Genomic DNA, 5,351 nt, shown 5'->3' on the forward strand with positions numbered 1-5,351 from the left:
GAGGGAGCTTTACTCTGTATCTAACCCGTGCTGTACCTGTCCTGGGATTGTTTGATGGGGACGGTGTAGAGGGAGCTTTATCCTGTATCTAACCCCGTGCTGTACCTGTCCTGGGAGTGTTTGATGGGGACGGTGTAGAGGGAGCTTTACTCTGTATCTAACCCCGTGCTGTACCTGTCCTGGGAGTGTTTGATGGGGACGGTGTAGAGGGAGCTTTACTCTGTATCTAACCCCGTGCTGTACCTGTCCTGGGAGTGTTTGATGGGGACGGTGTAGAGGGAGCTTTACTCTGTATCGAACCCGATGCTGTACCTGTCCTGGGTGTGTTTAACAGGGCAGGTTCCAATAATGCTTTAGCTCCTAACTATCCCTCCCACATCGTTCTGTACTCCTCTCTATCCCCTCACAACCTTCAGCCCCTGATGCCCTCCTCACTGGGTCCGAAAATGGCCTTGACTATGACTGGGTGTGGACATATATTGGAATATTCTTACCTGTAAGTGCTTGGCAGGCTGCAGCAGTAAGCGACAGTTCCTCACACCCTGCTGAAGTGTGACAGGTTCCCTGTCAGGGTCGGAGCCTGAGGCTCGGAGCTTTCCAGGTGAAGGTTCGATCCAGGCTCAGGGCCTCTCTCGTGTGTTGGCAGGCAGGGGTGAATGACACAGAAGCACCTTTGACCAGGGCTGACAGTCCACTGGGACAGAGGGAGGGAAGGAGCGAGGGAGGGAGGGGCACTGGGCTACTCCCAGGGGTGTGTGCAGAGCCAGCTATTCGTCAGCAGAGGCTAAACTTCCTGATCAGCAGGTTCTGCTTCTGCACCGGGGCAGGGACTGTCAAGATATTCATTCGGCTCTGGGTGTGGTCGCAGGCAACAGGCAGAGGAGCTGACATTATCCCTCCTCTTCCCAAAGAGTCCCCATGCCCTCTCCCTCTGTTCCCCGGTGTGTCCTCTGTCCATATCCCCTCTGTTCCCCAGTATTTACTCCCTCTACATCCTGATTTCTCTGGTGTGCCCTATCTCCCTATCCCTCTCTTCCCTACTCTCCAACCTGCTCCAACTCTGTTGAATTGATTGTCCCTGACTGAGGACCTTCTGAGAGATGAAATTTCTCCTCACCTCCGTATTCAAGTGGGGACCCCTTATTCTGAAACTGTGCCCCCTCGTTCTAGGTTCCCACATGAGTGGCTACCATCCCCTCAGCATCCACCCTGTCAAAGCTCCCACACCTACTCAGAATTTTACATACTTCAATAAGATCGCTTCTCATCCTTCTAAACTCCAATGGGTAGAGGCCCAACCTGCTCAACCTTTCCCCATTCATCCCAGGGATCAGCCCAGTGAGCCTACTTTGAACTGTTTCCAATGCCGTTTACATCCCTCTTTAAGCAAGGAGCCCAAGTTCTACGTAGTACTCCAGCTGCGGAATCGCCAACCCCCTGCACGCTTATAGCAAGACTTCTCTACATTTTCTTGCCATCTACGCCAACGCCCCATTTGCCTTCCTGATCACTTGCTGCACCCGCGCACCAAATCTTTGGCGATTCATGTACCAGGACACCCAGGTCCCTCTGTGCTGCCGGGCTCTGCAGTCTCTGTATCTAATTTTAAATAGTACGCTGCCTTTTTCTCCTTGCTTCCAAACCCTCACGTTCGCCCTCATGATACTCCATCAGCCACATTTTGGCTGACCTACCCCCCCGTTCCCCCCACCCCACCTCACCCTATCTGTATCCAGAACTCAAGCATTGTGGGAAAAAGAGACATACTGTCCAAGCTCCTCGCCTTCGACTCAACAGGACACGTGCAAGAGCGTTAGATTTCAGAGAGCAGAGCAATCTGATGTGGACAGGAGCGCGCTGACCGGTTGGCAAAGTGTAGGCTGACCGGTCAAGGAGAATGCGCCATGGGAGAGCGTTGTTTCCCCCAAAGCGTCAGTTCGCCCCAGAGTGACAGTCGGCCTGGGCATGTCCCTTTTTTGTTTGTGGAGGACAGGGCCCAGCGTCTGAGTGCATGTCGCTTCTAGTGAGTGTGAGTGAGCCAGAATCACGACCCCAATTCCTGACCTAAAACTGGTCACCGGTGTTCACACTTTAGCCCTCTCGGGATTGTCCATTAAGTGCTTTGACCTCTAATGTTGGACGCGGGTTGGGTGCGCTCTACACCGTCGTCCGCTGCGGACAGCACAAAGGAGACCAGGCTGCTTGATCCTACCCGCCAGCCTTTGGCCTACGTACCCAGCATCGTACCGGCGCCAAAATTCATGCGGCGCCTTACCCATTCGCGTGACGGGCTGGCTTCACCCGCTGCTGGAATGGGGTTTTTTTTTTTTTGAGATACCACCCCGGGGTAATCGTAGGCACTCTCCAGGGCCAAAGGCGGCGGCCTCAGGCCCGCTCGTGGGCGTGCGCCCGGTTGTCGGAGCCGGTTTTCCCACGTCCTGCAGGATGCGCCTCCTATTTCAGTGCCAGGTGACCGACGTCGCGGACGGGACTGCCGGGAGCCCCGGCGCCCAGTACCGGCCAGTGGGGGGGTGTCGGCTTATCGGTCGGCAGTAGACGCGGGACTCCCCCCCAGTCCCCCATTGACAGATTCCTCGACCCGCGTGCCCGAGGAGAGGCTCTGGTTCGACGGCTCCATTCGGGAGGTGAGCTGGAGCGTGGGGTGGAGCCCCCTGACGATCGGTGAGGAAACTCTTCAAAGTAGCTGGGGGTCCGCTTAATTTTACGGGAGCTCCTTTAGCCTTCGCGGAGGCTCTCGGTCCCTCTTGGCCAATTGCCTCTTGGCCTTCCACTTCCTCTTGGCACGCCTCTGGCGTCTTCTGCCTCCAAGGCAGAGGCAAAACTGCCCGTTCGAAGAAGACACGGCCATTTTCTCTTCGGCCAACGCTCCAGCCTCACCTTCCAAGGGACCGACCATCACTTTAGCTACTCTCCTCCTTTTAATGCGTTGGCCGAATCTCTCCCTGTCCGGTTTTTTAAAAAAAAACAGTATGTTTGTAGTTAACTAGGGGGCGCATCCTGCAGGATGCGGGCTAACCAACTCGATATCCTCTCCCCTTTTGGTCCCAGTTCTGAGGGAGATTTCTTACCCGCGCTACCCCACCCTTCCCCGCACTGCGAGGTGATGAGGTGGTTAATGGGGACTCTGGAAATGCGGCTATATCCTCTCCGAAGCAGAGCTTTACCTGCCCCACCGACGCAGCAGCTGAAGGGAGGATTTGTTTGCTTTATGTAAAGGGCCCCGAGCAAATATTTGTGCAAATGCTTTTGAAGCAGTGAGGCTGAGAATCTAAGGGGGAAGAATGTTCATTGCAGTCGCTCGCTCCAATGTCGAGGTTATCAGTTTGCAGATTATAAACAAAGGCTTGCTCCATAAAGAATCTAGATTCTGATAAGCCTTAGGATCCCTCTCTCTCTCTATCCGTCTCTCTCTCTCTCTCTGTCTCTCTCTCTCTCTGTCTCTGTCTCTCTCTGTCTCTGTCTCTCTCTGCCTCTCTCTGTCTTTGTCCCCCTCTCCCTCTCTCTTTCCCTCTCTCTTTCCCTCTCTCTTTCCCTCTCTCTGTCCCTCTCTCTGTCTCAATCTCTCGCTCTCTCTCTTTCCATCTCTCTCTCCCTCTCTCTGTCTCTCTCTTTCTCTCTCGCTCTTTCTCTGTCTCTCTCTCTCTGTCTCTGTCTCTCTTTCTCTCTGTATCTCTCTCTCTGTCCCTCTCTGTCTCTGTCTCTCATCTCTCTCTTTGTCTCCCTCTCTCTTTCTCTCTGTACCTCTTTCTCTGTCTCTATCTCTCTCTCTGTCTCTCTCTCTCTGTCTTTCAGTCTCTCTCTCTGTCTCCCTCTCTATCTTTCTCTCTGTATCTCTTTCTCTGTCTCTATCTCTCTCTCTCTCCATCTCTGTCTCTCACTCTCTCCCTCCCTTCCACCCTCTCTGTCTCTCATTCTCTGTCTCCGCTCTCTCTTTCTCTCTATATGTCTCTCTGTCTCTCTCCCTCTCTCTCTCTGTCTCTCTCTGTCTCTCTTCCTCTCTCTCCCTCTCTCTGTCTCCCTCTCTCTGTCTCTCTCCCTCTCTCTCTCTCTGTCTCTCTCTCAGTCTCTGTTCCTCTCTCTGTGAGTCTCTCTCTCTCTCTCTCTTCATCTCTGTCTCTCCCTCTCTCTGTCCCTCTCTCTGTCTCCCTCTTTTGCAGTCTCTCTCTCGCTCCCTCCCTATCTCTCTGAGTCTCTCTCTCTCTCTGTCTCTCCCTCTCTCTCTGTCTCTCTCTCTCTCTCTGTCTCTCTCTCTCACTCTCTGTCTCTCTCTCCCTCTCTCCCTCTCTCTGTCTCTGTCTCTCTCTCTCCCTCTCTCTGTCTCTCTCTCTCCCTCTCTCTGTCTCTGTCTCTCTCTCCCTCTCTCTGTCTCTCTCTCTCTCAACTCTCTCAGATTCTCTCTCTCTGTCTCTCTCTCTCTCAGATTCTCTCTCTCTCTGTCTCTCTGTCTCTCTCTCTCTCTCTGTCTCTCCCTCTCTCTGTCTCTCTCTCTCTCTCTGTCTCTCCCTCTCTCTGTCTCTCTCTCTCTCTCTCTCTCTCTCCCTCCCTCCCTCTCTGTCTGTCTCGCTCTCTCTCTCTCTCTCCCTCCCCCCCACTCTCTCCCTCTCTCTCTCTCTTCCTACACTAAATCCTATCATGGATTACAGATGGATTTTGTCCTGGTGAAGTGTGCGTTCCCATGGCAGCGATCAGGCTGGACGAGGGAGAGGGGCTGAGGTCACCATGGCTGTTCATTCCAGCCTCTGAGCTGCCCAAAGCGCTCGCTGTGAAACTCCTGGCCAAAGACAGGCCTCACCGGGCCCGGCCTCCACGAGCCTAACCTCCCTGAGCCTATCCTACCTGGATAGGCCTCCCCGAGCCTAACCTCCCTGGGCCTAACCTCCCCCCCGCCGGCCTCCCCACCCTGGACTCACCACCCCGGCCTCCCCAGACAGGCCTCCCTGGGTCCAGCCTCCCCAGCCCGGCCTCCCCGAGCATGTCCTCCCTGGGCCTGTGCTTCACGGGCCTGTTCTCCCTGGGCCTGTCCTCCCTGGGCCTGTCCTTCACGGGCCAGTTCTCTCTGGGCCTGTCCTCCCTGGGCCTGCCCTCCCTGGGCCTGTCCTCCCCGGGCCTGCCCTCCCTGGGCCTGTACTTCACGGGCCTGTTCTCCCTGGGCCTGTACTTCACGGGCCTGTTCTCCCTGGGCCTGTACTTCACGGGCCTGTTCTCCCTGTGCCTGTACTTCACGGGCCTGTTCTCCCTGGGCCTGTACTTCACGGGCCTGTTCTCCCTGGGCCTGTCCTTCACGGGCCTGTTCTCCCTGGGCCTGTCCTTCACGGGCCTGTTCTCCCTGG

This window comes from Cetorhinus maximus, unplaced genomic scaffold (genome assembly GCF_964194155.1).
Source record: "Cetorhinus maximus unplaced genomic scaffold, sCetMax3.hap1.1 HAP1_SCAFFOLD_2476, whole genome shotgun sequence".
NCBI lineage: Eukaryota > Metazoa > Chordata > Chondrichthyes > Lamniformes > Cetorhinidae > Cetorhinus > Cetorhinus maximus.